The sequence below is a fragment of the Phragmites australis genome, chromosome 1, assembly GCF_958298935.1.
Source record: "Phragmites australis chromosome 1, lpPhrAust1.1, whole genome shotgun sequence".
Classification (NCBI taxonomy): domain Eukaryota; kingdom Viridiplantae; phylum Streptophyta; class Magnoliopsida; order Poales; family Poaceae; genus Phragmites; species Phragmites australis.
The window spans coordinates 41,237,318-41,249,360 of record NC_084921.1 but is presented as its reverse complement, the minus strand read 5'-3'; positions in this window follow the sequence as shown (position 1 = coordinate 41,249,360).

Sequence of the window (12,043 nt, the reverse complement as noted above, 5' to 3'; positions counted from 1 at the left end):
GACTTCTGCAAATGATTCGTGTAGTCGTATGGTAGAGTACTGCATTGGAAGGTATGGCGGATGTCATATCTTGTATGCGCAGTTCACGTGTCCTCCACTGCCCATGCATGTTTTCTTACGGTAAGAACTAAGAAGTGAACAAGGTGATGGTTCAGTGACCAAGAAAAAATGGTGCAGAAGGTTGAGCGAGATTACGATGATATGTGCCTGACCAGGCATGCATGAAAATATATGTTTGGCTGGAGACATGTATCTGACTATCTGAGAAAAAAATGTGAAGGTTAAAACTTGCTTTCTCGATGAGAATACGTAAGCATGCAAACACATTTTGAGTGGGCTTCCCAACCCGTTAGCAAAGACAGCATCGGAGGAGCTTGCCCGCGATGATGCTTATGTAGAGAGGTCGTGGAGACCACTAAAATAGAACCACTAGGAGGTGGACAAGATGGTGGGTGATCAAATTGGTCTAATGCATGGTTGGAGTGCCAAATTTTGTGAATTGATTGCGACAGTTTGCAAAGAGGAAAAGAAGGAATAGTGACTTGGATCTCGGCGATGACAACGGTGGTCCGCTCGCTCGGTCTGATGGGAGGCTAATGAGGTGAGAGGAGGGCGTGACGAACTTGCCGAAGGCAGAGTCGACGACGAGGATGAGCTAGGGGCATAGGTTGTTAGAGCTATAGAGAGTATTGAGAGCTCCTGCCATCAAAGTAAAGATTGAAGATCAAGATAATTGATACAAGATAAATAATTTATTAGTGCTAGTTTATATCTAATGTGCATTTAACTATGTGACTAGTTTAAGTTGGATCGAGTAAGTGATTCACACTTGTTACTTTTGGTGCTTGCCTATACTTAGACGGCTTGCTAGCAGAGAGTCTTGTGAGACCCTCCAACCGAGTTTGTGTAGCGGTCGTAAGCGTTGTGAGCGGGAGGATACGCATGTGCCAAAGTGGTAAAGCACTACATAAGAATTTGAGTGTGCATAGTAGAAGACCCACCAGTATATGAGAAGCTCTAATTGCAAAAACCGCAAAGTTATCCGATAGGTGAGCTTTGCCTTTGGGAGGGGCTCCAACATTAACTATGGTGTGAGGTAACTCACCGATATAACAGAAAAAAGTTGTCATGCCAAATTTACGTTATCTATCTTGTTTATATTAGGAAAAAATCCAAATTACTACCTAAACTATGCTTGTTGTCCAGATAACCTCCCGAACTTTAACACTGTTTGTTTAACCCCCCTGGAATCATAAATCTAGCTCACTTTGCACCTTTAGCTGTTTAGGAAGCCGGTTTTGCTAACGTGGACGGCGGTTTTGCTGACTGGATTGTCTCTTTTGCCACTCCTCTCTCTTTGATCCTCTCTCTTCTCATCTCTCTCTGACCTGCCAAAGAGTTCACCGGCGTCACTGCCGTCAGCGGTTCTGGCCGCATTTCAACTCGATCACGGCAGCAGAAGATCGGGAACGAGATGGGGTCTCGTTTGAGGGCTCAACAGCCAGCGGGCTCAGCCATGGCCGGCGGCGAGCGCCCACATGGTGAGGCACTCAGCTCCTTTGGCGAGTCATGCCGACGATGGGCCAAGGTCGAGGCGGCGCACGCTACAACATGCGCAGGAAGAGGAGGATCTCACCGCGAGCTCAACTCGAGCAGAGGAGGCTCAGAGAAGCGGGTCGGCGGTATGGCTTGACGGGGTGGTGGCGGCCGGACTAGGGAAGAGGGCGGTCGATGAGCTTGATTCGGTCAGGGAATACCAGATTCGTGCGATGACTGGTTGAAGGAGACACCAGCGACCTTCCCTCAAGTTACTTGTGGCTTGGCCCTTGTGGATCCATGCTTGGTGGCTCGGGATTTGGCGGCAATGTGCGTTGATTCGTGGTGGTGCAGTGCTCAGCTTGTGCGCTGTGAGGGAGAAGAGAGTGGCAAGGGAGAGCAAGGAGATGGGGGATGGAAAAGATAAAGCCGACCTCGTCCTCGTCGCGCGCTCGCTCACCATGAACCTCTCCTTTGCGCTTGCCTTATCACGCCGATGCGTATAGCCGCTGGCGCTCACCCCGCAGGTGAACGCGCACCTCTAGCAGTCTGGGCCCGAGCCGCTGCCGCTCCCCCCTCCGACGCATGCTTTAACGTCGTCCCCACGATGCGCGACTACGCTGAGGGCGAGAGGAGAGAGCACAGAGGGTGGCGATGAGAGGAGAAGGCACCCTTTGTGGCCTCCACGAGGCCACACACAGAGAGAGATGACATGGCAACCAGGTGGCAAAAATTGGGTGATGTGGCATCCACGGTGGCAAAACCACTTGTAAAACCAGTCTCAGGGGGTTATGTGATCCAGTATTCGAAGTTTGGAGGTTTAAAAGTTCGAGGAGTTATCCGAACAACAGGTATAGTTCAGGGGAGTAATTTGAATTTTTTTTATATTATGCACTTTTACATTGTATATTTTTATCTTTCGTATTTATCTTTTACAGAATTGCATGTGTAGTTGCTACGACTAGAACTTACTATGCAAAATTTTATTGCTATAGGGTAGTAACACTGGATAAATCTAAAACACATTTAGAAATAAATTAATAAGTAAATTTCGCAAAAATACATATACTTTAATAAAATTATCGTAAAACTACAGATTTAAGCAATAGTTTCACAATACTACAGATTTAGTGTCAATTTTATCGCAAAATTATCACAAAACTACAGATTTAAGCAATACTTTCACAAAAATACAAATTTAGCACTAATTTTTATCGCAAAACTACTGATTCTAAAGGAATTGTTCCCAGCCCTGTTATCATGACGACATGGCCCCACTTGTAGTCTCACAGCAGCTACCAGCTTATGAAACAGACCGTCTGAAAGCTCATGAAACTACAAATACTTTAGCCAAGTTATCGCAAATCGTAAAATTACAGATTTAAGCAACATTTTCATAAAACTATAAATTTAGCGTCGATTTTATCGTAAAACTATAGATTCTATCGCAAATCTATTAACCTGATGAATGGGGCCCGCTTGCAATCACATGAACTCCCAAACAGTCTGTTTCATGAGTTGACAGCTATTGTAAGACTGCAAGTGGGGGCCGGTCGTCATGGTAACGAGGCTGGAAATAACTTCTCTAGAACATATAGTTTTGCGATAAAATCAACGCTAAATCTGTAATTTTATAAAATTGTTGCTTAAATATGTAATTTTACGATAATTTTATTAAAGTATATGTTGTTTTACGATAAAATTAGTAATTTATAGTTTTATAAAATTATTATTTAAATATGTAGTTTTCTGATAATTTTATTAAAGTGTAACATCACCGGTAACCGAACAGGCTCCGATGTACCACTAGCTAGTCACGAGATCGGTAGAATGCTACCACAAACAAAGTTGTTTTAGCGATTCTTTGTTCGCATCTACAATGTGCATGTTTTGGATGAAGGGATTTTGAAGAAAAAACTGTTGAAGCGTCTAGTATGGATGATTGGTATCATCAAATTCGTTCGAAAGTTCACAAGAAAAACAGAAATCCATCGAAGTCTCTTGGAAAATTTTCTGCTGACTTGGTGTTGACCGTCTTGACAGTTGCATCGTGGTGCAGCCGTGCATCTACCCAAGCCATCGCTCGCACCACCGGTGACCGGAGCCTTCTGCCGCTCCAAAGGCCCGTTGCCGGATCCGCCAAAGCGACGGCGTCAAGTCTTGTGCCATCGTGCCGTCCAATAAACTACTGCTACTGGAGCCACACGAAGCCTTCGCTCCCCGTTGCCTCCCTCCCTCCCGACTCCCGAGCGAGCCAGATTGAGTTTTTTTTTTAATTTTAAAAAGGGAATAACTCTATTCCATTAAATGATGGACACACTGAGCACTAAGTCTTCCACACTACTCCCTTCGTTAAAGAATACGAGTCATATTTTATTTTAAAAAATAAAATTTATATATTTTAATTAATAATTAGTCAAATTATAAGTATATTTAATATTTAAAATTATATAATTTAGATTTATATTTCAAAATACTTTAACACTATATTAGTTTCGTAGCTATAAACTATATATTTTATAAGATAATAATAATCAAAATCTAATTTTAAAGACCGAGTTAAAATAAAATACATTTTGTATTTTTGAAAGGAGGGAATATTTGGCATGCCATCCCAATATGGGTTGGTATGTTGAGAACACTTACAAATCAACGTTGCAATAGCATGCACAACCTTATTACAATCTGTAGGACAAAAGTTAACCAAAAATTAAAAAAAAAAAGTGTAGACGAGTAAGGGTCTTGATGTCGAAGATGATGCCACCAGAGACCAGACATTGCCAACCTCTATGTATCTCCTCTAGTGCCATTTTTAGCATTAAGGAATCTGTCTGAGCAGCAACATGGATCATACCGCTTTCGATGGCCGCATGGACACCAGCCAAACATGCCATTGCTTCGAATTTGAGATACAGAGGAAAAGCATGTGGATGGGGCAAGGAAAGATTACTACCTCAACGGAAATGTGTTCTCAGGTTTACGCCTTCCTATCCAAAAAAATGTAGCATCGTATTTTATGCTGTTTTTTGAGGTTACATGTGTATTCATTTTCTATGTTCAGAAGACCGTTTCCTATAAATTTTCTGCTTTGCCGAAATGATAAATTCTACTTGTACTGTCTATACCTTGAACTTGATGTAGCCCATACTTAAAGGTGATGCCAAATTAACGGTGGCAGTGTCCTAACTGAGCTCTTGGGCTAATGATTATGGATACCTCTTAAGCTCCATTTGTAACCGAGAATTCGGTATGTACAAAAGTAATCACCCAACATAAGTAGATGTGAAATTTTCCATGAAATTCTTATTAGAATCTCACTAGCCTAGACTAGGAATCTAGTACTAACATGGCCCTATAGTTCAGACCGAGCCGGGCTAGCCGGCTAGGCCAAACTGAACATAAGAAAGTCATGTGTGCCCTGCTCCATGTTATTGCATTGTCATTTGCCACATCAAAAACATAATGTAGAATGTGTATCTTCAACAACAACAAAAATACTAGAGAAATCAATGAATGTGACCAAACTCATTCAAATGAGAAAGGGACTAGAAAATTCTCATGAGAAGCTCAGGTCAGGAATGCGCTCACATCCCCTCAGATTATTGTACGGATGCCAGCCACGATGTAATGATGTAGAGTCCTCAACTCGCGTCCAAGCAAATTGTATCCATAGATACTTGAGTAGAGCTCAGCTACTCAGCACGTTTGCTCAGTCATGCAAAGCAACGTTTGGGGAGGACAGTTCATTCAGAAAAAGGTCCCCTGTTCCTGAACCTTCTCGATCATTTTCTCCTCCCCAGGAAACTCAGGTCCGGTGGATGAAACTCCATCGCATGATTCATGGAAACTCATCAATCCCGTGTCGATATATCGATGGAGCCTGGAGGCTGACATATCACACTGCATTATTGCACCCTTGCAATTACGGCAGACAGCAGAATAAAACAGGTTCGTGCCCCAGAAATCCCAGTACCACTAAATAAGCAAGATGCGGTTCATTCCATGAAATATGCTGCTAGCTTTGTTAGCCCGGCACCGAATAAGAACATGGCATAGTATTTGTAACATCACCGAGACAAATCTGCTTGCTACCTAGCTTATGCGCGGTGGTGGCAAACCGACGCGAATCTTACCACGACAGGTATCGCGTGGAGTTCAGTGGGCATCAGACTCCCAGCTCGCGGTGCCTCGCCCACATGAAGAGCATCGGATCTTGATCACGGAGATGTGTCAGCTAGCAAAACACAAATTGCACGGCGGGTAGCTTCGCATCGTCCCGTGCGAATGAAACTTCCCATCGTGTGAGGCCGTCGGGCCTTGTGATCAGTTGTGAATCTGCACGTTTTCGAACAATTGCGTCTTACTATTTATGCAATGCATGGGAAGAAATTTTCAAATTAAACTTGGCAGAATTTCAGCATGTGAGCCCGTAAAACTCGATGCCTGAGCTTGGAAAGCAAGCAAAATGAATGAATTGTTCCTTTTCCTTAGAGTAACACTGGCATTATTCTCTTTTGGTCTTCAAATATGTATCTATAGGTCTATTTGGTAGAGCTCTAACTCTAATAATTTTTAGAGTAGATTGTCATTTGCTCTAAAAATTCTTAGAGTTGGAGTTATGAATAGATTGATTGTCTTTGGTTGAGGCATCTTGTTCTTATTTTAAATAAAAATAAATATTTAAATAACTTTATTTTATCATACAAACTCTAAATCCTCTTTAGATCTTGGAGCTAGAGCTCTACTAAATAAGCTCGTATATCTATATCTATACTTCCTATAAAATACACAAGTTGTAGCAGAACTGAACGATCTCCACCGTCTATCCAAGTTGATCAAACGGTCACCATATAAAGATTCTCTCCATTCCTTTTTCAAAAAATACATTTAATCTCACATTAATTATCTTTCATATCTAGACGTCCAATATTTGTATTCCATATATTCTAAAAATATATTCAATCTCTCATTATTTATCTTCCATACATAGACGTTCAATATTTACTTTCCATATATTACTATATAGTGGATTGATTTCATATGTACAATTGCTAATCCTATAAAATAGACGAGTTGTGGCAGATCCGAACGATTTCTACTGTACATCATACACAATCAAACGATCAACAATCAAATTTGGTCCCCTCGTCTCCTCATCTCTCAATTGTTTAGAAACTTCCAATTGTTGGTTGTGATCTCGGCTAACTGTCACCCACAAGAATGAGGCCACTGTTGACCAAAATAATGGCTATGATCAGTTAGCCAATAATTAACTCAATGACTTGGTCCCAGGTTGCACCAGCCTATAAGAAAGGGTCTTGACGCTACAGAAAGATGATGGGTTTTTGAGTTAGTGCGTTCAGATTAGCTAGCCCTAACTAAACCTTACTGATCAAGGGGTGGCTCGGAGTGACTTGAAGGCCAAGCCGATCGCTGGATGTCTGTGCCGGCAATCTCCCTGTCCATGGCGCTGCAAGAAGGAGAAGCTCAGCAATGATCCCACACCGACAACACACGTCTGCATCAAGCAGGAACGAGGTCTTTGCGCCCATCAGGGCATCTTCCAATCGGGTCAGTAATGATTTCTAGGTGTTCATGTTATTAAGCTAATTAAGATCCTATTGATTTAAGCCCTAAGAGTTCTAACAATGGCATCATAGCATAAATGGCCTAATACATGAACCCTAAGTCTCGAATTAGCCCATGATTAGACCCAATTGTTGTTAATTTATCATGGTTAGCACTCAATAATGATGCTAAATAGTCAATTCCTCTCGGATTATTATTGGTTTATTCATGTTTAGACCTTGCCTATCTCAATTACCTCGGCTTAATACGCTCAATGAACCCTAATGCCCCTATCAACAATGGTTCTACCCTAATCATACCGCTTTTAGTTATAATTAGTTAAATTTAAGTCTTTTTCTGTCAATTCTATGTTTATGCACCTAAGGCTCTCAATTACCTCATGTTTTAACAACAATTGGGCTCGGTTAGCAGTTTAGAAGGCGAGGATCAAGTGCTTTTGCAAACCCTAAGATGAAAATCCCTAAAATCTGAAGATCCCTAGCCCCTGTTTTCTCCAAAATCCTTAACCCTAGACTGGATGCGGCGATTTTGACTTACCTTTGATGTTCACAATTGAGTAGTCATCGCCGCATAGTGGATCCTGCCGTCAGGTGAGTCCCTTCGCTCCAGTCACGCGCGACCTCCGCTCGCCGCCTTCGGCGTTGCATCAACTGCCACGACAGATTGTTTCCATTTATAATTATGTGCAAGTTGTTGGTTACGGGGTATGTTGGTTAAGCATAGATGCTCACACATATATGTCTAGGTTGCTTAAGCATATTAATGTACTTAATCTTGTGGTCTTTTTCTTGCTAATGGCTCAATGCATGATCTTTGGAGTCGGGTTATTACCATATATGGATTAGGTCTTACGAGTACCTTCGTACTCAGCTGCTCTACAGGTTTTGCAGATGAGGAAGATGCGTTGTTTGGCTACTTCACGTCTGTCGAGGGTGACGGGCATGAGTAGACAACTACTCGATGGCCACGCTTTTAGGGTGAAATCTAAGGGCATATGGTTTCACCCTCTTTGTTGGTCTATAGCTTTTGTTTCCGCTACGCAGTTTCTCTTTTGGCTAGGAGTTGATCAGTTTTAGTATTCTCCTAGATCTCTTTTGCTGTAAATTGTTAAATTTATAAATACTTAAGAACTTATAATATAATATAATTACTCACTCTAAGGTTGGTTGTGATTTCTTATATTGGAAATGCATGTGTTTCGATCTTGGGCATAAAACACGTGTCGGGACTACCAGGATAGTATTATGGTTAATCGTTGAAGTTGTGATTAAGTAAATTATCGACTTAATGATTAATTAGAATATTGTTTGGACGGTTTCTCACACAAATTAAGATCCCAAACTTCGATTCTGGGGACAAGAAAGTTTGTTTTCCATTTTAAAAAGTGCACATGATGACAAGTGAAAGCAAACTACACATTTAGGACTATAAGAGTATGAGCCATCTCCTAATAAGTATATATTCTATCGAAATGAAATAATACACTATAGGTTATGAGGTTCAGCGGTGCCTTTACCAACTGCTACAACACATTACCTTGGTGTGTTGTTCTATTGAGTGTAGATGTCACGTCCCGAAATCCATAATTGTGTGTTTTAATCCTAAAACATGCAATTTCAGCTTCATGTTCCAGTTTGGGTCACTGGAGCACTTCACTTTGAGTCAATGAGGTGGGAGAAGGAAAAACTAAGAGAAATAAAGGAGCTGGAAGCAAGTCTGAACTTTCCTCTAGGTAAATGGGGCCCACTTGGGTGGAAAATATCTCTCTATAAGTGGGCAACAGCTCTCTCTCACCCACTCCACCACATAAGGCTTTTTGAGGAAGCAAGTTGGAGTTGGCTGTCTCTCTCACTCTCTCTCTTAGGCTCCCTTTTTCCCCTTTGGATCCCTACCTCTGGGAGCAAGATCAAGGTACGTATGTGGTACTCACGAGACCACCAGCTCAAGGACTACTCGTCCATCCAATTCATTTTCAGTTTCCCCGAAGGAATTCGAGCTGGTTCTGAACTTGTTTGGTGTTCTTTGGGAGAAGCAAGGAAGCAGCAGTTTTTCCTCTCTTCTCCAAGCCATTTTCCGTCGTTTCCTCCTTCAACTGGCGGTCACCAACCTCAGCAAAGGACCTTAGGTGAGTCTGCTAGACTCCCATGGCAAGTATGCTCATTTTTGGTTGGATAGATCTTGGATCTGGAACTAGGGTTGCAAAGTTCTTAAAGTTCTACAGTCTGGGAACAAATGAGGATTTATGTGGATTTGAGTTAGGAATCATGTTGCTAGGCGGTTGAACAAAGTCTAGACCCTGTACACCCTTCTAGGCATTTTTACTTTTGATTTAGAGAGACTCCCAGGTTAGTTTAGCTCAGTTTTTCCCTTCGTAATGGCTGCTGTTCTGGAGCTGCGCGAGGCTGATTTTACTGTAGCGCGAGTACTGTTCACCCGAGCACCCCGGATACTGTTCACCGAGCACCCCCTGATACTGTTCACCGACGACCCCCGGGTACTGTTCACCCGAGCACGGGCGCAGTCACCGCGAGCACTCCCGAGCACCCCGGGTACTGTTCACCCGACGACCCCCGGGTACTGTTCACCCGAGCACGAGCTCAGTCACCGCGAGCACTCCCGAGCACCCCGGGTACTGTTCGCCCGACGATCCCCGGGTACTGTTCACCCGAGCACGAGCTCAGTCACCGCGAGCACTCCCGAGCACCCCGGGTACTGTTCACCCGACGACTGTTCATCCGAGCACGAGCTCAGTCACCGCGAGCACCCCGGGTACTGTTCACCCGACCACGAGCTCAGTCACCGCGAGCACTCCCGAGCACCCCTGGTACTGTTCACCCGACGACCCCCGGTACTGTTCACCCGAGCACGAGATCAGTCACCCCGAGCACTCCCGACGACCCCCGGGTACTATTCACCCGACGACCCCCTGGTACTGTTCACCCGAGCACCCCGAGCACCCCCTGTACTGTTCACCCCGAGCACCCGAGCACGGTCGATCCCGAGGACCCCCGGGTACTGTTCACCCGAGCACCCCCGGTACTGTTCACCCCGGGTACCCCCCGTGAGTACTGTTCATCCCGGGCACCCCGAGCACGGTTTATCAGGCTTTCCTGATAGCTGATAGCTTGTAAAATTCGTAGTTAATTCGTAGGAACTCCAAACTTTTTGAGACCACTTGGAAAATTCTGGTTTGGTCAGTACGATCTTGGAATAATGTTGTCATGTATTGTGGAGCATATTTTTCTTACATGATCGCATTTCATACATGCTCATTACATTGCACGCGTTGCTCTCTGTAGTGAACGCCGATCCGTCGATCCCGGAGGCCGTGGGCGATCGTGAGGCGTCCCACCTTTCTGATTCAGGGCAGCAAGGCAAGCATCGTTCATATTGCACCGTGTCTACTTGAAATTTTAATATGTTATCTACGCTTATGTATACATTGCATGTGTCGGGTACTGAGTTGGGTAGAACCTATGCCGATGCATTATCCCATTTCGGTCACGTGTCATGTGTTGTTCCTAGGAGCCTAGTGGTGTCATCGAGGTCTAATTTTAGTTCGCTATGCTTAGTGGTACTTAGGCTTTCCGGTAGAAGTCGACGACGGCGTCCACCGTTGTCGCGAGCCTAGGACTTATTACTTGTTCACACTTATGGTTGTGTTGATGATGAGTTGGTTTGGTGAGTGGTGAGTTGAGACGAGGTGTGGGCGGTGTTAGGGGTGTCATCTGCTCACGAGGAGTCCTCAGGCAGTTCGGGGAGGGAACCCGGACACCGTAGACCGCTTGCACCGGTTAAGCACCGATCATCGGTGTAGTCGGCTTTAGCACATACCTTACTCACCACATGCTGATATAATGGTAGGCGAGCCGATTACCTTCGCAGACGTGGTCATGTGGGCCTCGTCATAGACGGTGTGAGTCCGGTTTGAGTCCGGGCTTTTAGCGGTATTAGTTTGCTCGGGGAGTAGTTCTAATACCGCCGTGCCGAGCTATGGTTGATCCACATGGTTGGGCCTGGTTGGGAAAGGTTGTCACGGGTACCCCCTTGTGCGCATCTTAGCGGGTGGCACAAGCCGTATGGTCCCTGTGTCGTGTGGGTCCAGGAGTATCCCCCTGCAGGGTGTATAATCAGTTCGAGCTGCCGCGCTCTCGGTCATGAGCATCGCTATCGCTTATCTCCACCGAGCGACCATATTTTGGTCGTAGAGTTTCGATGTGGGTTGTGGCATGGTTGGATTGGGGTGGTTTGGTCGGTATGTGGTTGGTGGTTTGGTGGGAATGGTTTGCAAATACACTTGTTGTTATATATCTGTTTTGATCAGTTGGTTGGCAGGGTTTGAGTCGGTGGTTGGTTAAGTCAGTTGCTTACACCTAGAGTCTAGGTTGCTTACCGCTTAATGAACTTAAACATGTCTTAATCCTTGCTACAGCTTTAAATGCATGATCCTTGGAGTCGAGAATATATATACTCATACTGTGTAAGACTTGCTAGTACCTTCGTACTAAGGGTGCTGCCCTTAAGTTGCTTTCAGGTTCGCAGGTCGGCGAAGATGGGGCAGTGTTCGGCTACTTTGTGCCTGCCGATCAGGGTGGCGGGCAGGAGTAGCACCTTCTACTCCGAACTCCGGCGCTTTTGGTATGGAGCCTAAGGGCATACGGCTCCATACTCTTTTGTTGTATAGGTTTTTCTTCCGCTGCGTAGTAGTTGTTGTTGTTCCTATTTTGTTGTAAATTGTGGAAGCAGTTGCTTGTTTAACAATGGTAATCCAGTTTAATTATTTGCTCTCTATTAAACTGTGTTGTGATATTTGAGTTGGAAGGCATGTGTTCCGATCCTGGGCACAAAACACGTGCCGGGACTACCGGAATGGTATTCTGGTTAATCGTCGAGGTTGTGATTATGAATAATGATCCTC